This window comes from Schistocerca cancellata, chromosome 2 (assembly GCF_023864275.1).
Source record: "Schistocerca cancellata isolate TAMUIC-IGC-003103 chromosome 2, iqSchCanc2.1, whole genome shotgun sequence".
Lineage (NCBI taxonomy): Eukaryota > Metazoa > Arthropoda > Insecta > Orthoptera > Acrididae > Schistocerca > Schistocerca cancellata.
Window position 1 is genome coordinate 1,099,298,831 of NC_064627.1, and position 18,679 is coordinate 1,099,317,509.

Below are 18,679 nucleotides of genomic sequence, written 5' to 3' on the forward strand. Positions count from 1 at the left end.
GAAGTAAGGTGCACTCAAGCAGTTTCCGTGGTGTAGCGGTTATCACGTCTGCCTAACACGCAGAAGGTCCCCGGTTCGATCCCGGGCGGAAACACTTTTTCATCACTTTAACCAAGACTTACTATCATGCATCTGCTACCATCTGTACCCGAAACCTTCGTAATTGCCTTCATGCGTCGGACCAGAGTGTCAATTGCTCACATCAAATAAGAAATTCATTTGATATTGGCGGCGAGCTATTTGCGCTGACTCAGCCACTGACGTGCGATCAGTTTGCACAAAACGCTAGGCAGGCAGTGCGAGCCCAGGGGCAGCTCTACATGAAGGTACCAATAGCCCAGAAAGGCCGCCGACCGCGGGAATTCGCGTCGGCCCCATCCCGCCAGCCTAAACGAGACTTCCAGAGCACCCTGGAAGACATCGAGGGACTGGAATAACTGGCATTCGACGTGCCACAGGGCTCGTTGGTCTAGGGGTATGATTCCTGCTTAGGGTGCAGGAGGTCCCGGGTTCAAATCCCGGACGAGCCCTAGCGTTTTGTGCAAACTGATCGCACGTCAGTGGCTGAGTCAGCGCAAAAAGCTCGCCACCAATGTCAAATGAATTTCTTATTTGATGTGAGCAATTGACACTCTGGTCCGACGCATGAAGGCAATTACGAAGGTTTCGGGTACAGATGGTAGCAGATGCATGTTAGTAAGTCTTGCTTAAAGTGATGAAAAAGTGTTTCCGCCCGGGATCGAACCGGGGACCTTCTGCGTGTTAGGCAGACGTGATAACCGCTACACCACGGAACCTGCTTGAGTGCACCTTACTTCACAGACAACTTGTAGTGATGTTGCCATCGTAACTAAAAAATTCAATAAATGTGGTACTTGCAAAACGAAGGGACATGCAGCAGATGCACACACGACGAGGCTCACTGGAGTACAATACGACATAGGCAGGAAAATACTGTTCCCGCCCGGGATCGAACCGGGGACCTTCTGCGTGTGAAGCAGACGTGATAACCGCTACACTACGGAAACGACGGAGCCGAGGAGTCCATCCTTGTTCACTCGAACTTGCCTCAGCCTTTCTCTCATCCGCGAATGCACACACGACAGTTCTTTTGTCAGCCTGGAACCCATCGCAGCCGAGGGCTCAAGAAGTCTTCGGGGTTCTCGAGAGGGTGTCTGCCGTAGCACCCCTAACGAGATAGCGGCGTTTCGCGCAATCGTTATTGCAAGTCATATCAGCAAAAGCAATCACTTTCTCAGCAGCAGGCAGTGCGAGCCCAGGGGCACCTCTACATGAAGGTACCAATAGGCCAGGAAGGCCGCCGACCGCGGGAATTCGCGCCGCCCCCATCCCGCCAGCCTAAACGAGACTTCCAGAGCACCCTGGAAGACATCGAGGGACTGGAATAACTGGCATTCGACGTGCCACAGGGCTCGTTGGTCTAGGGGTATGATTCCTGCTTAGGGTGCAGGAGGTCCCGGGTTCAAATCCCGGACGAGCCCTAGCGTTTTGTGCAAACTGATCGCACGTCAGTGGCTGAGTCAGCGCAAAAAGCTCGCCGCCAATATCAAATGAATTTCTTATTTGATGTGAGCAATTGACACTCTGGTCCGACGCATGAAGGCAATTACGAAGGTTTCGGGTACAGATGGTAGCAGATGCATGTTAGTAAGTCTTGCTTAAAGTGATGAAAAAGTGTATCCGCCCGGGATCGAACCGGGGACCTTCTGCGTGTTAGGCAGACGTGATAACCGCTACACCACGGAAACTGCTTGAGTGCACCTTACTTCACAGACAACTTGTAGTGATGTTGCCATCGTAACTAAAAAATTCAATAAATGTGGTACTTGCAAAACGAAGGGACATGCAGCAGATGCACACACGACGAGGCTCACTGGAGTACAATACGGCATAGGCAGGAAAATACTGTTCCCGCCCGGGATCGAAAATGGGACCTTCTGCGTGTGAAGCAGACGTGATAACCGCTACACTACGGAAACGACGGAGCCGAGGAGTCCATCCTTGTTCACTCGAACTTGCCTCAGCCTTTCTCTCATCCGCGAATGCACACACGACAGTTCTTTGTCAGCCTGGAACCCATCGCAGCCGAGGGCTCAAGAAGTCTTCGGGGTTCTCGAGAGGGTGTCTGCCGTAGCACCCCTAACGAGATAGCGGCGTTTCGCGCAGTCGTTATTGCAAGTCATATCAGCAAAAGCAATCACTTTCTCAGCAGCAGGCAGTGCGAGCCCAGGGGCACCTCTACATGAAGGTACCAATAGGCCAGGAAGGCCGCCGACCGCGGGAATTCGCGCCGCCCCCATCCCGCCAGCCTAAACGAGACTTCCAGAGCACCCTGGAAGACATCGAGGGACTGGAATAACTGGCATTCGACGTGCCACAGGGATCGTTGGTCTAGGGGTATGATTCCTGCTTAGGGTGCAGGAGGTCCCGGGTTCAAATCCCGGACGAGCCCTAGCGTTTTGTGCAAACTGATCGCACGTCAGTGGCTGAGTCAGCGCAAAAAGCTCGCCGCCAATATCAAATGAATTTCTTATTTGATGTGAGCAATTGACACTCTGGTCCGACGCATGAAGGCAATTACGAAGGTTTCGGGTACAGATGGTAGCAGATGCATGTTAGTAAGTCTTGCTTAAAGAGATGAAAAAGTGTTTCCGCCCGGGATCGAACCGGGGACCTTCTGCGTGTTAGGCAGACGTGATAACCGCTACACCACGGAAACTGCTTGAGTGCACCTTACTTCACAGACAACTTGTAGTGATGTTGCCATCGTAACTAAAAAATTCAATAAATGTGGTACTTGCAAAACGAAGGGACATGCAGCAGATGCACACACGACGAGGCTCACTGGAGTACAATACGGCATAGGCAGGAAAATACTGTTCCCGCCCGGGATCGAACCGGGGACCTTCTGCGTGTGAAGCAGACGTGATAACCGCTACACTACGGAAACGACGGAGCCGAGGAGTCCATCCTTGTTCACTCGAACTTGCCTCAGCCTTTCTCTCATCCGCGAATGCACACACGACAGTTCTTTTGTCAGCCTGGAACCCATCGCAGCCGAGGGCTCAAGAAGTCTTCGGGGTTCTCGAGAGGGTGTCTGCCGTAGCACCCCTAACGAGATAGCGGCGTTTCGCGCAATCGTTATTGCAAGTCATATCAGCAAAAGCAATCACTTTCTCAGCAGCAGGCAGTGCGAGCCCAGGGGCACCTCTACATGAAGGTACCAATAGCCCAGGAAGGCCGCCGACCGCGGGAATTCGCGCCGCCCCCATCCCGCCAGCCTAAACGAGACTTCCAGAGCACCCTGGAAGACATCGAGGGACTGGAATAACTGGCATTCGACGTGCCACAGGGCTCGTTGGTCTAGGGGTATGATTCCTGCTTAGGGTGCAGGAGGTCCCGGGTTCAAATCCCGGACGAGCCCTAGCGTTTTGTGCAAACTGATCGCACGTCAGTGGCTGAGTCAGCGCAAAAAGCTCGCCGCCAATATCAAATGAATTTCTTATTTGATGTGAGCAATTGACACTCTGGTCCGACGCATGAAGGCAATTACGAAGGTTTCGGGTACAGATGGTAGCAGATGCATGTTAGTAAGTCTTGCTTAAAGTGATGAAAAAGTGTATCCGCCCGGGATCGAACCGGGGACCTTCTGCGTGTTAGGCAGACGTGATAACCGCTACACCACGGAAACTGCTTGAGTGCACCTTACTTCACAGACAACTTGTAGTGATGTTGCCATCGTAACTAAAAAATTCAATAAATGTGGTACTTGCAAAACGAAGGGACATGCAGCAGATGCACACACGACGAGGCTCACTGGAGTACAATACGGCATAGGCAGGAAAATACTGTTCCCGCCCGGGATCGAACCGGGGACCTTCTGCGTGTGAAGCAGACGTGATAACCGCTACACTACGGAAACGACGGAGCCGAGGAGTCCATCCTTGTTCACTCGAACTTGCCTCAGCCTTTCTCTCATCCGCGAATGCACACACGACAGTTCTTTTGTCAGCCTGGAACCCATCGCAGCCGAGGGCTCAAGAAGTCTTCGGGGTTCTCGAGAGGGTGTCTGCCGTAGCACCCCTAACGAGATAGCGGCGTTTCGCGCAATCGTTATTGCAAGTCATATCAGCAAAAGCAATCACTTTCTCAGCAGCAGGCAGTGCGAGCCCAGGGGCACCTCTACATGAAGGTACCAATAGGCCAGGAAGGCCGCCGACCGCGGGAATTCGCGCCGCCCCCATCCCGCCAGCCTAAACGAGACTTCCAGAGCACCCTGGAAGACATCGAGGGACTGGAATAACTGGCATTCGACGTGCCACAGGGCTCGTTGGTCTAGGGGTATGATTCCTGCTTAGGGTGCAGGAGGTCCCGGGTTCAAATCCCGGACGAGCCCTAGCGTTTTGTGCAAACTGATCGCACGTCAGTGGCTGAGTCAGCGCAAAAAGCTCGCCGCCAATATCAAATGAATTTCTTATTTGATGTGAGCAATTGACACTCTGGTCCGACGCATGAAGGCAATTACGAAGGTTTCGGGTACAGATGGTAGCAGATGCATGTTAGTAAGTCTTGCTTAAAGTGATGAAAAAGTGTATCCGCCCGGGATCGAACCGGGGACCTTCTGCGTGTTAGGCAGACGTGATAACCGCTACACCACGGAAACTGCTTGAGTGCACCTTACTTCACAGACAACTTGTAGTGATGTTGCCATCGTAACTAAAAAATTCAATAAATGTGGTACTTGCAAAACGAAGGGACATGCAGCAGATGCACACACGACGAGGCTCACTGGAGTACAATACGGCATAGGCAGGAAAATACTGTTCCCGCCCGGGATCGAAAAGGGGACCTTCTGCGTGTGAAGCAGACGTGATAACCGCTACACTACGGAAACGACGGAGCCGAGGAGTCCATCCTTGTTCACTCGAACTTGCCTCAGCCTTTCTCTCATCCGCGAATGCACACACGACAGTTCTTTGTCAGCCTGGAACCCATCGGAGCCGAGGGCTCAAGAAGTCTTCGGGGTTCTCGAGAGGGTGTCTGCCGTAGCACCCCTAACGAGATAGCGGCGTTTCGCGCAGTCGTTATTGCAAGTCATATCAGCAAAAGCAATCACTTTCTCAGCAGCAGGCAGTGCGAGCCCAGGGGCACCTCTACATGAAGGTACCAATAGGCCAGGAAGGCCGCCGACCGCGGGAATTCGCGCCGCCCCCATCCCGCCAGCCTAAACGAGACTTCCAGAGCACCCTGGAAGACATCGAGGGACTGGAATAACTGGCATTCGACGTGCCACAGGGCTCGTTGGTCTAGGGGTATGATTCCTGCTTAGGGTGCAGGAGGTCCCGGGTTCAAATCCCGGACGAGCCCTAGCGTTTTGTGCAAACTGATCGCACGTCAGTGGCTGAGTCAGCGCAAAAAGCTCGCCGCCAATATCAAATGAATTTCTTATTTGATGTGAGCAATTGACACTCTGGTCCGACGCATGAAGGCAATTACGAAGGTTTCGGGTACAGATGGTAGCAGATGCATGTTAGTAAGTCTTGCTTAAAGTGATGAAAAAGTGTTTCCGCCCGGGATCGAACCGGGGACCTTCTGCGTGTTAGGCAGACGTGATAACCGCTACACCACGGAAACTGCTTGAGTGCACCTTACTTCACAGACAACTTGTAGTGATGTTGCCATCGTAACTAAAAAATTCAATAAATGTGGTACTTGCAAAACGAAGGGACATGCAGCAGATGCACACACGACGAGGCTCACTGGAGTACAATACGGCATAGGCAGGAAAATACTGTTCCCGCCCGGGATCGAACCGGGGACCTTCTGCGTGTGAAGCAGACGTGATAACCGCTACACTACGGAAACGACGGAGCCGAGGAGTCCATCCTTGTTCACTCGAACTTGCCTCAGCCTTTCTCTCATCCGCGAATGCACACACGACAGTTCTTTGTCAGCCTGGAACCCATCGCAGCCGAGGGCTCAAGAAGTCTTCGGGGTTCTCGAGAGGGTGTCTGCCGTAGCACCCCTAACGAGATAGCGGCGTTTCGCGCAGTCGTTATTGCAAGTCATTTCAGCAAAAGCAATCACTTTCTCAGCAGCAGGCAGTGCGAGCCCAGGGGCACCTCTACATGAAGGTACCAATAGGCCAGGAAGGCCGCCGACCGCGGGAATTCGCGCCGCCCCCATCCCGCCAGCCTAAACGAGACTTCCAGAGCACCCTGGAAGACATCGAGGGACTGGAATAACTGGCATTCGACGTGCCACAGGGCTCGTTGGTCTAGGGGTATGATTCCTGCTTAGGGTGCAGGAGGTCCCGGGTTCAAATCCCGACGAGCCCTAGCGTTTTGTGCAAACTGATCGCACGTCAGTGGCTGAGTCAGCGCAAAAAGCTCGCCGCCAATATCAAATGAATTTCTTATTTGATGTGAGCAATTGACACTCTGGTCCGACGCATGAAGGCAATTACGAAGGTTTCGGGTACAGATGGTAGCAGATGCGTGTTAGTAAGTCTTGCTTAAAGTGATGAAAAAGTGTATCCGCCCGGGAAAGAACCGGGGACCTTCTGCGTGTTAGGCAGACGTGATAACCGCTACACCGCGGAAACTGCTTGAGTGCACCTTACTTCACAGACAACTTGTAGTGATGTTGCCATCGTAACTAAAAAATTCAATAAATGTGGTACTTGCAAAACGAAGGGACATGCAGCAGATGCACACACGACGAGGCTCACTGGAGTACAATACGGCATAGGCAGGAAAATACTGTTCCCGCCCGGGATCGAAAAGGGGACCTTCTGCGTGTGAAGCAGACGTGATAACCGCTACACTACGGAAACGACGGAGCCGAGGAGTCCATCCTTGTTCACTCGAACTTGCCTCAGCCTTTCTCTCATCCGCGAATGCACACACGACACTTCTTTGTCAGCCTGGAACCCATCGCAGCCGAGGGCTCAAGAAGTCTTCGGGGTTCTCGAGAGGGTGTCTGCCGTAGCACCCCTAACGAGATAGCGGCGTTTCGCGCAGTCGTTATTGCAAGTCATATCAGCAAAAGCAATCACTTTCTCAGCAGCAGGCAGTGCGAGCCCAGGGGCACCTCTACATGAAGGTACCAATAGGCCAGGAAGGCCGCCGACCGCGGGAATTCGCGCCGCCCCCATCCCGCCAGCCTAAACGAGACTTCCAGAGCACCCTGGAAGACATCGAGGGACTGGAATAACTGGCATTCGACGTGCCACAGGGCTCGTTGGTCTAGGGGTATGATTCCTGCTTAGGGTGCAGGAGGTCCCGGGTTCAAATCCCGGACGAGCCCTAGCGTTTTGTGCAAACTGATCGCACGTCAGTGGCTGAGTCAGCGCAAAAAGCTCGCCGCCAATATCAAATGAATTTCTTATTTGATGTGAGCAATTGACACTCTGGTCCGACGCATGAAGGCAATTACGAAGGTTTCGGGTACAGATGGTAGCAGATGCATGTTAGTAAGTCTTGCTTAAAGTGATGAAAAAGTGTTTCCGCCCGGGATCGAACCGGGGACCTTCTGCGTGTTAGGCAGACGTGATAACCGCTACACCACGGAAACTGCTTGAGTGCACCTTACTTCACAGACAACTTGTATTGATGTTGCCATCGTAACTAAAAAATTCAATAAATGTGGTACTTGCAAAACGAAGGGACATGCAGCAGATGCACACACGACGAGGCTCACTGGAGTACAATACGGCATAGGCAGGAAAATACTGTTCCCGCCCGGGATCGAACCGGGGACCTTCTGCGTGTGAAGCAGACGTGATAACCGCTACACTACGGAAACGACGGAGCCGAGGAGTCGATCCTTGTTCACTCGAACTTGCCTCAGCCTTTCTCTCATCCGCGAATGCACACACGACAGTTCTTTGTCAGCCTGGAACCCATCGCAGCCGAGGGCTCAAGAAGTCTTCGGGGTTCTCGAGAGGGTGTCTGCCGTAGCACCCCTAACGAGATAGCGGCGTTTCGCGCAGTCGTTATTGCAAGTCATATCAGCAAAAGCAATCACTTTCTCAGCAGCAGGCAGTGCGAGCCCAGGGGCAGCTCTACATGAAGGTACCAATAGCCCAGGAAGGCCGCCGACCGCGGGAATTCGCGTCGCCCCCATCCCGCCAGCCTAAACGAGACTTCCAGAGCACCCTGGAAGACATCGAGGGACTGGAATAACTGGCATTCGACGTGCCACAGGGATCGTTGGTCTAGGGGTATGATTCCTGCTTAGGGTGCAGGAGGTCCCGGGTTCAAATCCCGGACGAGCCCTAGCGTTTTGTGCAAACTGATCGCACGTCAGTGGCTGGGTCAGCGCAAAAAGCTCGCCGCCAATATCAAATGAATTTCTTATTTGATGTGAGCAATTGACACTCTGGTCCGACGCATGAAGGCAATTACGAAGGTTTCGGGTACAGATGGTAGCAGATGCATGTTAGTAAGTCTTGCTTAAAGTGATGAAAAAGTGTTTCCGCCCGGGATCGAACCGGGGACCTTCTGCGTGTTAGGCAGACGTGATAACCGCTACACCACGGAAACTGCTTGAGTGCACCTTACTTCACAGACAACTTGTAGTGATGTTGCCATCGTAACTAAAAAATTCAATAAATGTGGTACTTGCAAAACGAAGGGACATGCAGCAGATGCACACACGACGAGGCTCACTGGAGTACAATACGACATAGGCAGGAAAATACTGTTCCCGCCCGGGATCGAACCGGGGACCTTCTGCGTGTGAAGCAGACGTGATAACCGCTACACTACGGAAACACCGCAGCAGAGGAGTCCATCCTTGTTCACTCGAACTTGCCTCAGCCTTTCTCTCATCCGCGAATGCACACACGACAGTTCTTTTGTCAGCCTGGAACCCATCGCAGCCGAGGGCTCAAGAAGTCTTCGGGGTTCTCGAGAGGGTGTCTGCCGTAGCACCCCTAACGAGATAGCGGCGTTTCGCGCAGTCGTTATTGCAAGTCATATCAGCAAAAGCAATCACTTTCTCAGCAGCAGGCAGTGCGAGCCCAGGGGCACCTCTACATGAAGGTACCAATAGGCCAGGAAGGCCGCCGACCGCGGGAATTCGCGCCGCCCCCATCCCGCCAGCCTAAACGAGACTTCCAGAGCACCCTGGAAGACATCGAGGGACTGGAATAACTGGCATTCGACGTGCCACAGGGCTCGTTGGTCTAGGGGTATGATTCCTGCTTAGGGTGCAGGAGGTCCCGGGTTCAAATCCCGGACGAGCCCTAGCGTTTTGTGCAAACTGATCGCACGTCAGTGGCTGAGTCAGCGCAAAAAGCTCGCCGCCAATATCAAATGAATTTCTTATTTGATGTGAGCAATTGACACTCTGGTCCGACGCATGAAGGCAATTACGAAGGTTTCGGGTACAGATGGTAGCAGATGCATGTTAGTAAGTCTTGCTTAAAGTGATGAAAAAGTGTTTCCGCCCGGGATCGAACCGGGGACCTTCTGCGTGTTAGGCAGACGTGATAACCGCTACACCACGGAAACTGCTTGAGTGCACCTTACTTCACAGACAACTTGTAGTGATGTTGCCATCGTAACTAAAAAATTCAATAAATGTGGTACTTGCAAAACGAAGGGACATGCAGCAGATGCACACACGACGAGGCTCACTGGAGTACAATACGACATAGGCAGGAAAATACTGTTCCTGCCCGGGATCGAACCGGGGACCTTCTGCGTGTGAAGCAGACGTGATAACCGCTACACTACGGAAACACCGCAACAGAGGAGTCCATCCTTGTTCACTCGAACTTGCCTCAGCCTTTCTCTCATCCGCGAATGCACACACGACAGTTCTTTTGTCAGCCTGGAACCCATCGCAGCCGAGGGCTCAAGAAGTCTTCGGGGTTCTCGAGAGGGTGTCTGCCGTAGCACCCCTAACGAGATAGCGGCGTTTCGTGCAGTCGTTATTGCAAGTCATATCAGCAAAAGCAATCACTTTCTCAGCAGCAGGCAGTGCGAGCCCAGGGGCAGCACTACATGAAGGTACCAATAGCCCAGGAAGGCCGCCGACCGCGGGAATTCGCGTCGCCCCCATCCCGCCAGCCTAAACGAGACTTCCAGAGCACCCTGGAAGACATCGAGGGACTGGAATAACTGGCATTCGACGTGCCACAGGGCTCGTTGGTCTAGGGGTATGATTCCTGCTTAGGGTGCAGGAGGTCCCGGGTTCAAATCCCGGACGAGCCCTAGCGTTTTGTGCAAACTGATCGCACGTCAGTGGCTGAGTCAGCGCAAAAAGCTCGCCGCCAATATCAAATGAATTTCTTATTTGATGTGAGCAATTGACACTCTGGTCCGACGCATGAAGGCAATTACGAAGGTTTCGGGTACAGATGGTAGCAGATGCATGTTAGTAAGTCTTGCTTAAAGTGATGAAAAAGTGTTTCCGCCCGGGATCGAACCGGGGACCTTCTGCGTGTTAGGCAGACGTGATAACCGCTACACCACGGAAACTGCTTGAGTGCACCTTACTTCACAGACAACTTGTAGTGATGTTGCCATCGTAACTAAAAAATTCAATAAATGTGGTACTTGCAAAACGAAGGGACATGCAGCAGATGCACACACGACGAGGCTCACTGGAGTACAATACGGCATAGGCAGGAAAATACTGTTCCCGCCCGGGATCGAACCGGGGACCTTCTGCGTGTGAAGCAGACGTGATAACCGCTACACTACGGAAACGACGCAGCCGAGGAGTCCATCCTTGTTCACTCGAACTTGCCTCAGCCTTTCTCTCATCCGCGAATGCACACACGACAGTTCTTTTGTCAGCCTGGAACCCATCGCAGCCGAGGGCTCAAGAAGTCTTCGGGGTTCTCGAGAGGGTGTCTGCCGTAGCACCCCTAACGAGATAGCGGCGTTTCGCGCAGTCGTTATTGCAAGTCATATCAGCAAAAGCAATCACTTTCTCAGCAGCAGGCAGTGCGAGCCCAGGGGCAGCTCATGTCGCCCCCATCCCGCCAGCCTAAACGAGACTTCCAGAGCACCCTGGAAGACATCGAGGGACTGGAATAACTGGCATTCGACGTGCCACAGGGCTCGTTGGTCTAGGGGTATGATTCCTGCTTAGGGTGCAGGAGGTCCCGGGTTCAAATCCCGGACGAGCCCTAGCGTTTTGTGCAAACTGATCGCACGTCAGTGGCTGAGTCAGCGCAAAAAGCTCGCCACCAATGTCAAATGAATTTCTTATTTGATGTGAGCAATTGACACTCTGGTCCGACGCATGAAGGCAATTACGAAGGTTTCGGGTACAGATGGTAGCAGATGCATGTTAGTAAGTCTTGCTTAAAGTGATGAAAAAGTGTTTCCGCCCGGGATCGAACCGGGGACCTTCTGCGTGTTAGGCAGACGTGATAACCGCTACACCACGGAAACTGCTTGAGTGCACCTTACTTCACAGACAACTTGTAGTGATGTTGCCATCGTAACTAAAAAATTCAATAAATGTGGTACTTGCAAAACGAAGGGACATGCAGCAGATGCACACACGACGAGGCTCACTGGAGTACAATACGACATAGGCAGGAAAATACTGTTCCCGCCCGGGATCGAACCGGGGACCTTCTGCGTGTGAAGCAGACGTGATAACCGGTACACTACGGAAACGACGGAGCCGAGGAGTCCATCCTTGTTCACTCGAACTTGCCTCAGCCTTTCTCTCATCCGCGAATGCACACACGACAGTTCTTTTGTCAGCCTGGAACCCATCGCAGCCGAGGGCTCAAGAAGTCTTCGGGGTTCTCGAGAGGGTGTCTGCCGTAGCACCCCTAACGAGATAGCGGCGTTTCGCGCAATCGTTATTGCAAGTCATATCAGCAAAAGCAATCACTTTCTCAGCAGCAGGCAGTGCGAGCCCAGGGGCACCTCTACATGAAGGTACCAATAGCCCAGGAAGGCCGCCGACCGCGGGAATTCGCGCCGCCCCCATCCCGCCAGCCTAAACGAGACTTCCAGAGCACCCTGGAAGACATCGAGGGACTGGAATAACTGGCATTCGACGTGCCACAGGGCTCGTTGGTCTAGGGGTATGATTCCTGCTTAGGGTGCAGGAGGTCCCGGGTTCAAATCCCGGACGAGCCCTAGCGTTTTGTGCAAACTGATCGCACGTCAGTGGCTGAGTCAGCGCAAAAAGCTCGCCGCCAATATCAAATGAATTTCTTATTTGATGTGAGCAATTGACACTCTGGTCCGACGCATGAAGGCAATTACGAAGGTTTCGGGTACAGATGGTAGCAGATGCATGTTAGTAAGTCTTGCTTAAAGTGATGAAAAAGTGTTTCCGCCCGGGATCGAACCGGGGACCTTCTGCGTGTTAGGCAGACGTGATAACCGCTACACCACGGAAACTGCTTGAGTGCACCTTACTTCACAGACAACTTGTAGTGATGTTGCCATCGTAACTAAAAAATTCAATAAATGTGGTACTTGCAAAACGAAGGGACATGCAGCAGATGCACACACGACGAGGCTCACTGGAGTACAATACGGCATAGGCAGGAAAATACTGTTCCCGCCCGGGATCGAACCGGGGACCTTCTGCGTGTGAAGCAGACGTGATAACCGCTACACTACGGAAACGACGCAGCCGAGGAGTCCATCCTTGTTCACTCGAACTTGCCTCAGCCTTTCTCTCATCCGCGAATGCACACACGACAGTTCTTTTGTCAGCCTGGAACCCATCGCAGCCGAGGGCTCAAGAAGTCTTCGGGGTTCTCGAGAGGGTGTCTGCCGTAGCACCCCTAACGAGATAGCGGCGTTTCGCGCAGTCGTTATTGCAAGTCATATCAGCAAAAGCAATCACTTTCTCAGCAGCAGGCAGTGCGAGCCCAGGGGCAGCTCATGTCGCCCCCATCCCGCCAGCCTAAACGAGACTTCCAGAGCACCCTGGAAGACATCGAGGGACTGGAATAACTGGCATTCGACGTGCCACAGGGCTCGTTGGTCTAGGGGTATGATTCCTGCTTAGGGTGCAGGAGGTCCCGGGTTCAAATCCCGGACGAGCCCTAGCGTTTTGTGCAAACTGATCGCACGTCAGTGGCTGAGTCAGCGCAAAAAGCTCGCCACCAATGTCAAATGAATTTCTTATTTGATGTGAGCAATTGACACTCTGGTCCGACGCATGAAGGCAATTACGAAGGTTTCGGGTACAGATGGTAGCAGATGCATGTTAGTAAGTCTTGCTTAAAGTGATGAAAAAGTGTTTCCGCCCGGGATCGAACCGGGGACCTTCTGCGTGTTAGGCAGACGTGATAACCGCTACACCACGGAAACTGCTTGAGTGCACCTTACTTCACAGACAACTTGTAGTGATGTTGCCATCGTAACTAAAAAATTCAATAAATGTGGTACTTGCAAAACGAAGGGACATGCAGCAGATGCACACACGACGAGGCTCACTGGAGTACAATACGACATAGGCAGGAAAATACTGTTCCCGCCCGGGATCGAACCGGGGACCTTCTGCGTGTGAAGCAGACGTGATAACCGGTACACTACGGAAACGACGGAGCCGAGGAGTCCATCCTTGTTCACTCGAACTTGCCTCAGCCTTTCTCTCATCCGCGAATGCACACACGACAGTTCTTTTGTCAGCCTGGAACCCATCGCAGCCGAGGGCTCAAGAAGTCTTCGGGGTTCTCGAGAGGGTGTCTGCCGTAGCACCCCTAACGAGATAGCGGCGTTTCGCGCAATCGTTATTGCAAGTCATATCAGCAAAAGCAATCACTTTCTCAGCAGCAGGCAGTGCGAGCCCAGGGGCACCTCTACATGAAGGTACCAATAGCCCAGGAAGGCCGCCGACCGCGGGAATTCGCGCCGCCCCCATCCCGCCAGCCTAAACGAGACTTCCAGAGCACCCTGGAAGACATCGAGGGACTGGAATAACTGGCATTCGACGTGCCACAGGGCTCGTTGGTCTAGGGGTATGATTCCTGCTTAGGGTGCAGGAGGTCCCGGGTTCAAATCCCGGACGAGCCCTAGCGTTTTGTGCAAACTGATCGCACGTCAGTGGCTGAGTCAGCGCAAAAAGCTCGCCGCCAATATCAAATGAATTTCTTATTTGATGTGAGCAATTGACACTCTGGTCCGACGCATGAAGGCAATTACGAAGGTTTCGGGTACAGATGGTAGCAGATGCATGTTAGTAAGTCTTGCTTAAAGTGATGAAAAAGTGTTTCCGCCCGGGATCGAACCGGGGACCTTCTGCGTGTTAGGCAGACGTGATAACCGCTACACCACGGAAACTGCTTGAGTGCACCTTACTTCACAGACAACTTGTAGTGATGTTGCCATCGTAACTAAAAAATTCAATAAATGTGGTACTTGCAAAACGAAGGGACATGCAGCAGATGCACACACGACGAGGCTCACTGGAGTACAATACGGCATAGGCAGGAAAATACTGTTCCCGCCCGGGATCGAACCGGGGACCTTCTGCGTGTGAAGCAGACGTGATAACCGCTACACTACGGAAACGACGGAGCCGAGGAGTCCATCCTTGTTCACTCGAACTTGCCTCAGCCTTTCTCTCATCCGCGAATGCACACACGACAGTTCTTTTGTCAGCCTGGAACCCATCGCAGCCGAGGGCTCAAGAAGTCTTCGGGGTTCTCGAGAGGGTGTCTGCCGTAGCACCCCTAACGAGATAGCGGCGTTTCGCGCAGTCGTTATTGCAAGTCATATCAGCAAAAGCAATCACTTTCTCAGCAGCAGGCAGCGCGAGCCCAGGGGCAGCACTACATGAAGGTACCAATAGCCCAGGAAGGCCGCCGACCGCGGGAATTCGCGTCGCCCCCATCCCGCCAGCCTAAACGAGACTTCCAGAGCACCCTGGAAGACATCGAGGGACTGGAATAACTGGCATTCGACGTGCCACAGCGCTCGTTGGTCTAGGGGTATGATTCCTGCTTAGGGTGCAGGAGGTCCCGGGTTCAAATCCCGGACGAGCCCTAGCGTTTTGTGCAAACTGATCGCACGTCAGTGGCTGAGTCAGCGCAAAAAGCTCGCCACCAATGTCAAATGAATTTCTTATTTGATGTGAGCAATTGACACTCTGGTCCGACGCATGAAGGCAATTACGAAGGTTTCGGGTACAGATGGTAGCAGATGCATGTTAGTAAGTCTTGCTTAAAGTGATGAAAAAGTGTTTCCGCCCGGGATCGAACCGGGGACCTTCTGCGTGTTAGGCAGACGTGATAACCGCTACACCACGGAAACTGCTTGAGTGCACCTTACTTCACAGACAACTTGTAGTGATGTTGCCATCGTAACTAAAAAATTCAATAAATGTGGTACTTGCAAAACGAAGGGACATGCAGCAGATGCACACACGACGAGGCTCACTGGAGTACAATACGGCATAGGCAGGAAAATACTGTTCCCGCCCGGGATCGAACCGGGGACCTTCTGCGTGTGAAGCAGACGTGATAACCGCTACACTACGGAAACGACGGAGCCGAGGAGTCCATCCTTGTTCACTCGAACTTGCCTCAGCCTTTCTCTCATCCGCGAATGCACACACGACAGTTCTTTTGTCAGCCTGGAACCCATCGCAGCCGAGGGCTCAAGAAGTCTTCGGGGTTCTCGAGAGGGTGTCTGCCGTAGCACCCCTAACGAGATAGCGGCGTTTCGCGCAGTCGTTATTGCAAGTCATATCAGCAAAAGCAATCACTTTCTCAGCAGCAGGCAGTGCGAGCCCAGGGGCAGCACTACATGAAGGTACCAATAGCCCAGGAAGGCCGCCGACCGCGGGAATTCGCGTCGCCCCCATCCCGCCAGCCTAAACGAGACTTCCAGAGCACCCTGGAAGACATCGAGGGACTGGAATAACTGGCATTCGACGTGCCACAGGGCTCGTTGGTCTAGGGGTATGATTCCTGCTTAGGGTGCAGGAGGTCCCGGGTTCAAATCCCGGACGAGCCCTAGCGTTTTGTGCAAACTGATCGCACGTCAGTGGCTGAGTCAGCGCAAAAAGCTCGCCACCAATGTCAAATGAATTTCTTATTTGATGTGAGCAATTGACACTCTGGTCCGACGCATGAAGGCAATTACGAAGGTTTCGGGTACAGATGGTAGCAGATGCATGTTAGTAAGTCTTGCTTAAAGTGATGAAAAAGTGTTTCCGCCCGGGATCGAACCGGGGACCTTTTGCGTGTTAGGCAGACGTGATAACCGCTACACCACGGAAACTGCTTGAGTGCACCTTACTTCACAGACAACTTGTAGTGATGTTGCCATCGTAACTAAAAAATTCAATAAATGTGGTACTTGCAAAACGAAGGGACATGCAGCAGATGCACACACGACGAGGCTCACTGGAGTACAATACGACATAGGCAGGAAAATACTTTTCCCGCCCGGGACCGAACCGGGGACCTTCTGCGTGTGAAGCAGACGAGATAACCGCTACACTACGGAAACGACGGAGCCGAGGAGTCCATCCTTGTTCACTCGAACTTGCCTCAGCCTTTCTCTCATCCGCGAATGCACACACGACAGTTCTTTTGTCAGCCTGGAACCCATCGCAGCCGAGGGCTCAAGAAGTCTTCGGGGTTCTCGAGAGGGTGTCTGCCGTAGCACCCCTAACGAGATAGCGGCGTTTCGCGCAGTCGTTATTGCAAGTCATATCAGCAAAAGCAATCACTTTCTCAGCAGCAGGCAGTGCGAGCCCAGGGGCAGCTCTACATGAAGGTACCAATAGCCCAGGAAGGCCGCCGACCGCGGGAATTCGCGTCGCCCCCATCCCGCCAGCCTAAACGAGACTTCCAGAGCACCCTGGAAGACATCGAGGGACTGGAATAACTGGCATTCGACGTGCCACAGGGCTCGTTGGTCTAGGGGTATGATTCCTGCTTAGGGTGCAGGAGGTCCCGGGTTCAAATCCCGGACGAGCCCTAGCGTTTTGTGCAAACTGATCGCACGTCAGTGGCTGAGTCAGCGCAAAAAGCTCGCCACCAATGTCAAATGAATTTCTTATCTGATGTGAGCAATTGACACTCTGGTCCGACGCATGAAGGCAATTACGAAGGTTTCGGGTACAGATGGTAGCAGATGCATGTTAGTAAGTCTTGCTTAAAGTGATGAAAAAGTGTTTCCGCCCGGGATCGAACCGGGGACCTTCTGCGTGTTAGGCAGACGTGATAACCGCTACACCACGGAAACTGCTTGAGTGCACCTTACTTCACAGACAACTTGTAGTGATGTTGCCATCGTAACTAAAAAATTCAATAAATGTGGTACTTGCAAAACGAAGGGACATGCAGCAGATGCACACATGACGAGGCTCACTGGAGTACAATACGGCATAGGCAGGAAAATACTGTTCCCGCCCGGGATCGAACCGGGGACCTTCTGCGTGTGAAGCAGACGTGATAACCGCTACACTACGGAAACGACGGAGCCGAGGAGTCCATCCTTGTTCACTCGAACTTGCCTCAGCCTTTCTCTCATCCGCGAATGCACACACGACAGTTCTTTTGTCAGCCTGGAACCCATCGCAGCCGAGGGCTCAAGAAGTCTTCGGGGTTCTCGAGAGGGTGTCTGCCGTAGCACCCCTAACGAGATAGCGGCGTTTCGCGCAGTCGTTATTGCAAGTCATATCAGCAAAAACAATCACTTTCTCAGCAGCAGGCAGTGCGAGCCCAGGGGCAGCTCTACATGAAGGTACCAATAGCCCAGGAAGGCCGCCGACCGCGGGAATTCGCGTCGCCCCCATCCCGCCAGCCTAAACGAGACTTCCAGAGCACCCTGGAAGACATCGAGGACTGGAATAACTGGCATTCGACGTGCCACAGGGCTCGTTGGTTTAGGGGTATGATTCCTGCTTAGGGTGCAGGAGGTCCCGGGTTCAAATCCCGGACGAGCCCTAGCGTTTTGTGCAAACTGATCGCACGTCAGTGGCTGAGTCAGCGCAAAAAGCTCGCCGCCAATATCAAATGAATTTCTTATTTGATGTGAGCAATTGACACACTGGTCCGACGCATGAAGGCAATTACGAAGGTTTCGGGTACAGATGGTAGCAGATGCATGTTAGTAAGTCTTGCTTAAAGTGATGAAAAAGTGTTTCCGCCCGGGATCGAACCGGGGACCTTCTGCGTGTTAGGCAGACGTGATAATGGCTACACCACGGAAACTGCTTGAGTGCACCTTACTTCACAGACAACTTGTAGTGATGTTGCCATCGTAACTAAAAAATTCAATAAATGTGGTACTTGCAAAACGAAGGGACATGCAGCAGATGCACACACGACGAGGCTCACTGGAGTACAATACGACATAGGCAGGAAAATACTGTTCCCGCCCGGGATCGAACCGGGGACCTTCTGCGTGTGAAGCAGACGTGATAACCGGTACACTACGGAAACGACGGAGCCGAGGAGTCCATCCTTGTTCACTCGAACTTGCCTCAGCCTTTCTCTCATCCGCGAATGCACACACGACAGTTCTTTTGTCAGCCTGGAACCCATCGCAGCCGAGGGCTCAAGAAGTCTTCGGGGTTCTCGAGAGGGTGTCTGCCGTAGCACCCCTAACGAGATAGCGGCGTTTCGCGCAATCGTTATTGCAAGTCATATCAGCAAAAGCAATCACTTTCTCAGCAGCAGGCAGTGCGAGCCCAGGGGCAC

At 52.8% G+C, this 18,679-nt stretch overlaps 55 non-coding genes across 55 annotated transcripts; 20 read left to right on the forward strand and 35 right to left on the reverse strand.

Moving 5' to 3' along the window:
* Positions 1-21: 21 nt before the first annotated feature.
* Positions 22-94, forward strand: Trnav-aac (transfer RNA valine (anticodon AAC)). Its single transcript has one exon. It is a non-coding gene; the product is annotated as a tRNA-Val (tRNA).
* Positions 95-458: 364 nt separating this feature from the next.
* Trnap-agg (transfer RNA proline (anticodon AGG)) lies at positions 459-530 on the forward strand. The gene has a single exon. It is a non-coding gene; the product is annotated as a tRNA-Pro (tRNA).
* Positions 531-724: 194 nt separating this feature from the next.
* Trnav-aac (transfer RNA valine (anticodon AAC)) lies at positions 725-797 on the reverse strand. The gene has a single exon. It is a non-coding gene; the product is annotated as a tRNA-Val (tRNA).
* A 158-nt stretch (positions 798-955) lies between these two features.
* Positions 956-1,028, reverse strand: Trnav-cac (transfer RNA valine (anticodon CAC)). Its single transcript has one exon. It is a non-coding gene; the product is annotated as a tRNA-Val (tRNA).
* A 402-nt stretch (positions 1,029-1,430) lies between these two features.
* Positions 1,431-1,502, forward strand: Trnap-agg (transfer RNA proline (anticodon AGG)). Its single transcript has one exon. It is a non-coding gene; the product is annotated as a tRNA-Pro (tRNA).
* Positions 1,503-1,696: 194 nt separating this feature from the next.
* Trnav-aac (transfer RNA valine (anticodon AAC)) lies at positions 1,697-1,769 on the reverse strand. Its single transcript has one exon. It is a non-coding gene; the product is annotated as a tRNA-Val (tRNA).
* Positions 1,770-2,401: 632 nt separating this feature from the next.
* On the forward strand, positions 2,402-2,473 carry Trnap-agg (transfer RNA proline (anticodon AGG)). Its single transcript has one exon. It is a non-coding gene; the product is annotated as a tRNA-Pro (tRNA).
* Positions 2,474-2,667: 194 nt separating this feature from the next.
* Trnav-aac (transfer RNA valine (anticodon AAC)) lies at positions 2,668-2,740 on the reverse strand. Its single transcript has one exon. It is a non-coding gene; the product is annotated as a tRNA-Val (tRNA).
* Positions 2,741-2,898: 158 nt separating this feature from the next.
* Trnav-cac (transfer RNA valine (anticodon CAC)) lies at positions 2,899-2,971 on the reverse strand. Its single transcript has one exon. It is a non-coding gene; the product is annotated as a tRNA-Val (tRNA).
* A 402-nt stretch (positions 2,972-3,373) lies between these two features.
* Positions 3,374-3,445, forward strand: Trnap-agg (transfer RNA proline (anticodon AGG)). Its single transcript has one exon. It is a non-coding gene; the product is annotated as a tRNA-Pro (tRNA).
* A 194-nt stretch (positions 3,446-3,639) lies between these two features.
* On the reverse strand, positions 3,640-3,712 carry Trnav-aac (transfer RNA valine (anticodon AAC)). The gene has a single exon. It is a non-coding gene; the product is annotated as a tRNA-Val (tRNA).
* A 158-nt stretch (positions 3,713-3,870) lies between these two features.
* Trnav-cac (transfer RNA valine (anticodon CAC)) lies at positions 3,871-3,943 on the reverse strand. The gene has a single exon. It is a non-coding gene; the product is annotated as a tRNA-Val (tRNA).
* Positions 3,944-4,345: 402 nt separating this feature from the next.
* Positions 4,346-4,417, forward strand: Trnap-agg (transfer RNA proline (anticodon AGG)). The gene has a single exon. It is a non-coding gene; the product is annotated as a tRNA-Pro (tRNA).
* A 194-nt stretch (positions 4,418-4,611) lies between these two features.
* Positions 4,612-4,684, reverse strand: Trnav-aac (transfer RNA valine (anticodon AAC)). Its single transcript has one exon. It is a non-coding gene; the product is annotated as a tRNA-Val (tRNA).
* A 158-nt stretch (positions 4,685-4,842) lies between these two features.
* Positions 4,843-4,915, reverse strand: Trnav-cac (transfer RNA valine (anticodon CAC)). Its single transcript has one exon. It is a non-coding gene; the product is annotated as a tRNA-Val (tRNA).
* A 401-nt stretch (positions 4,916-5,316) lies between these two features.
* Positions 5,317-5,388, forward strand: Trnap-agg (transfer RNA proline (anticodon AGG)). Its single transcript has one exon. It is a non-coding gene; the product is annotated as a tRNA-Pro (tRNA).
* A 194-nt stretch (positions 5,389-5,582) lies between these two features.
* Positions 5,583-5,655, reverse strand: Trnav-aac (transfer RNA valine (anticodon AAC)). The gene has a single exon. It is a non-coding gene; the product is annotated as a tRNA-Val (tRNA).
* A 158-nt stretch (positions 5,656-5,813) lies between these two features.
* On the reverse strand, positions 5,814-5,886 carry Trnav-cac (transfer RNA valine (anticodon CAC)). The gene has a single exon. It is a non-coding gene; the product is annotated as a tRNA-Val (tRNA).
* Positions 5,887-6,286: 400 nt separating this feature from the next.
* Positions 6,287-6,359, forward strand: Trnap-agg (transfer RNA proline (anticodon AGG)). The gene has a single exon. It is a non-coding gene; the product is annotated as a tRNA-Pro (tRNA).
* Positions 6,360-6,783: 424 nt separating this feature from the next.
* On the reverse strand, positions 6,784-6,856 carry Trnav-cac (transfer RNA valine (anticodon CAC)). Its single transcript has one exon. It is a non-coding gene; the product is annotated as a tRNA-Val (tRNA).
* A 401-nt stretch (positions 6,857-7,257) lies between these two features.
* On the forward strand, positions 7,258-7,329 carry Trnap-agg (transfer RNA proline (anticodon AGG)). Its single transcript has one exon. It is a non-coding gene; the product is annotated as a tRNA-Pro (tRNA).
* Positions 7,330-7,523: 194 nt separating this feature from the next.
* Trnav-aac (transfer RNA valine (anticodon AAC)) lies at positions 7,524-7,596 on the reverse strand. Its single transcript has one exon. It is a non-coding gene; the product is annotated as a tRNA-Val (tRNA).
* Positions 7,597-7,754: 158 nt separating this feature from the next.
* On the reverse strand, positions 7,755-7,827 carry Trnav-cac (transfer RNA valine (anticodon CAC)). Its single transcript has one exon. It is a non-coding gene; the product is annotated as a tRNA-Val (tRNA).
* Positions 7,828-8,228: 401 nt separating this feature from the next.
* Trnap-agg (transfer RNA proline (anticodon AGG)) lies at positions 8,229-8,300 on the forward strand. The gene has a single exon. It is a non-coding gene; the product is annotated as a tRNA-Pro (tRNA).
* A 194-nt stretch (positions 8,301-8,494) lies between these two features.
* On the reverse strand, positions 8,495-8,567 carry Trnav-aac (transfer RNA valine (anticodon AAC)). Its single transcript has one exon. It is a non-coding gene; the product is annotated as a tRNA-Val (tRNA).
* A 158-nt stretch (positions 8,568-8,725) lies between these two features.
* Trnav-cac (transfer RNA valine (anticodon CAC)) lies at positions 8,726-8,798 on the reverse strand. Its single transcript has one exon. It is a non-coding gene; the product is annotated as a tRNA-Val (tRNA).
* A 402-nt stretch (positions 8,799-9,200) lies between these two features.
* On the forward strand, positions 9,201-9,272 carry Trnap-agg (transfer RNA proline (anticodon AGG)). The gene has a single exon. It is a non-coding gene; the product is annotated as a tRNA-Pro (tRNA).
* Positions 9,273-9,466: 194 nt separating this feature from the next.
* On the reverse strand, positions 9,467-9,539 carry Trnav-aac (transfer RNA valine (anticodon AAC)). The gene has a single exon. It is a non-coding gene; the product is annotated as a tRNA-Val (tRNA).
* A 158-nt stretch (positions 9,540-9,697) lies between these two features.
* Positions 9,698-9,770, reverse strand: Trnav-cac (transfer RNA valine (anticodon CAC)). The gene has a single exon. It is a non-coding gene; the product is annotated as a tRNA-Val (tRNA).
* Positions 9,771-10,172: 402 nt separating this feature from the next.
* On the forward strand, positions 10,173-10,244 carry Trnap-agg (transfer RNA proline (anticodon AGG)). Its single transcript has one exon. It is a non-coding gene; the product is annotated as a tRNA-Pro (tRNA).
* Positions 10,245-10,438: 194 nt separating this feature from the next.
* Positions 10,439-10,511, reverse strand: Trnav-aac (transfer RNA valine (anticodon AAC)). The gene has a single exon. It is a non-coding gene; the product is annotated as a tRNA-Val (tRNA).
* A 158-nt stretch (positions 10,512-10,669) lies between these two features.
* On the reverse strand, positions 10,670-10,742 carry Trnav-cac (transfer RNA valine (anticodon CAC)). Its single transcript has one exon. It is a non-coding gene; the product is annotated as a tRNA-Val (tRNA).
* Positions 10,743-11,096: 354 nt separating this feature from the next.
* On the forward strand, positions 11,097-11,168 carry Trnap-agg (transfer RNA proline (anticodon AGG)). Its single transcript has one exon. It is a non-coding gene; the product is annotated as a tRNA-Pro (tRNA).
* Positions 11,169-11,362: 194 nt separating this feature from the next.
* Positions 11,363-11,435, reverse strand: Trnav-aac (transfer RNA valine (anticodon AAC)). The gene has a single exon. It is a non-coding gene; the product is annotated as a tRNA-Val (tRNA).
* A 158-nt stretch (positions 11,436-11,593) lies between these two features.
* Trnav-cac (transfer RNA valine (anticodon CAC)) lies at positions 11,594-11,666 on the reverse strand. Its single transcript has one exon. It is a non-coding gene; the product is annotated as a tRNA-Val (tRNA).
* Positions 11,667-12,068: 402 nt separating this feature from the next.
* Positions 12,069-12,140, forward strand: Trnap-agg (transfer RNA proline (anticodon AGG)). Its single transcript has one exon. It is a non-coding gene; the product is annotated as a tRNA-Pro (tRNA).
* Positions 12,141-12,334: 194 nt separating this feature from the next.
* On the reverse strand, positions 12,335-12,407 carry Trnav-aac (transfer RNA valine (anticodon AAC)). Its single transcript has one exon. It is a non-coding gene; the product is annotated as a tRNA-Val (tRNA).
* A 158-nt stretch (positions 12,408-12,565) lies between these two features.
* Positions 12,566-12,638, reverse strand: Trnav-cac (transfer RNA valine (anticodon CAC)). Its single transcript has one exon. It is a non-coding gene; the product is annotated as a tRNA-Val (tRNA).
* Positions 12,639-12,992: 354 nt separating this feature from the next.
* Trnap-agg (transfer RNA proline (anticodon AGG)) lies at positions 12,993-13,064 on the forward strand. Its single transcript has one exon. It is a non-coding gene; the product is annotated as a tRNA-Pro (tRNA).
* A 194-nt stretch (positions 13,065-13,258) lies between these two features.
* On the reverse strand, positions 13,259-13,331 carry Trnav-aac (transfer RNA valine (anticodon AAC)). The gene has a single exon. It is a non-coding gene; the product is annotated as a tRNA-Val (tRNA).
* Positions 13,332-13,489: 158 nt separating this feature from the next.
* Trnav-cac (transfer RNA valine (anticodon CAC)) lies at positions 13,490-13,562 on the reverse strand. Its single transcript has one exon. It is a non-coding gene; the product is annotated as a tRNA-Val (tRNA).
* Positions 13,563-13,964: 402 nt separating this feature from the next.
* On the forward strand, positions 13,965-14,036 carry Trnap-agg (transfer RNA proline (anticodon AGG)). The gene has a single exon. It is a non-coding gene; the product is annotated as a tRNA-Pro (tRNA).
* Positions 14,037-14,230: 194 nt separating this feature from the next.
* Trnav-aac (transfer RNA valine (anticodon AAC)) lies at positions 14,231-14,303 on the reverse strand. Its single transcript has one exon. It is a non-coding gene; the product is annotated as a tRNA-Val (tRNA).
* Positions 14,304-14,461: 158 nt separating this feature from the next.
* Positions 14,462-14,534, reverse strand: Trnav-cac (transfer RNA valine (anticodon CAC)). The gene has a single exon. It is a non-coding gene; the product is annotated as a tRNA-Val (tRNA).
* Positions 14,535-14,936: 402 nt separating this feature from the next.
* Trnap-agg (transfer RNA proline (anticodon AGG)) lies at positions 14,937-15,010 on the forward strand. Its single transcript has one exon. It is a non-coding gene; the product is annotated as a tRNA-Pro (tRNA).
* Positions 15,011-15,202: 192 nt separating this feature from the next.
* On the reverse strand, positions 15,203-15,275 carry Trnav-aac (transfer RNA valine (anticodon AAC)). Its single transcript has one exon. It is a non-coding gene; the product is annotated as a tRNA-Val (tRNA).
* Positions 15,276-15,433: 158 nt separating this feature from the next.
* Positions 15,434-15,506, reverse strand: Trnav-cac (transfer RNA valine (anticodon CAC)). The gene has a single exon. It is a non-coding gene; the product is annotated as a tRNA-Val (tRNA).
* Positions 15,507-15,908: 402 nt separating this feature from the next.
* Positions 15,909-15,980, forward strand: Trnap-agg (transfer RNA proline (anticodon AGG)). Its single transcript has one exon. It is a non-coding gene; the product is annotated as a tRNA-Pro (tRNA).
* A 194-nt stretch (positions 15,981-16,174) lies between these two features.
* Trnav-aac (transfer RNA valine (anticodon AAC)) lies at positions 16,175-16,247 on the reverse strand. Its single transcript has one exon. It is a non-coding gene; the product is annotated as a tRNA-Val (tRNA).
* Positions 16,248-16,880: 633 nt separating this feature from the next.
* On the forward strand, positions 16,881-16,952 carry Trnap-agg (transfer RNA proline (anticodon AGG)). Its single transcript has one exon. It is a non-coding gene; the product is annotated as a tRNA-Pro (tRNA).
* Positions 16,953-17,146: 194 nt separating this feature from the next.
* Positions 17,147-17,219, reverse strand: Trnav-aac (transfer RNA valine (anticodon AAC)). Its single transcript has one exon. It is a non-coding gene; the product is annotated as a tRNA-Val (tRNA).
* Positions 17,220-17,377: 158 nt separating this feature from the next.
* Trnav-cac (transfer RNA valine (anticodon CAC)) lies at positions 17,378-17,450 on the reverse strand. The gene has a single exon. It is a non-coding gene; the product is annotated as a tRNA-Val (tRNA).
* Positions 17,451-17,851: 401 nt separating this feature from the next.
* On the forward strand, positions 17,852-17,923 carry Trnap-agg (transfer RNA proline (anticodon AGG)). The gene has a single exon. It is a non-coding gene; the product is annotated as a tRNA-Pro (tRNA).
* A 194-nt stretch (positions 17,924-18,117) lies between these two features.
* On the reverse strand, positions 18,118-18,190 carry Trnav-aac (transfer RNA valine (anticodon AAC)). Its single transcript has one exon. It is a non-coding gene; the product is annotated as a tRNA-Val (tRNA).
* A 158-nt stretch (positions 18,191-18,348) lies between these two features.
* On the reverse strand, positions 18,349-18,421 carry Trnav-cac (transfer RNA valine (anticodon CAC)). The gene has a single exon. It is a non-coding gene; the product is annotated as a tRNA-Val (tRNA).
* Positions 18,422-18,679: the final 258 nt, after the last annotated feature.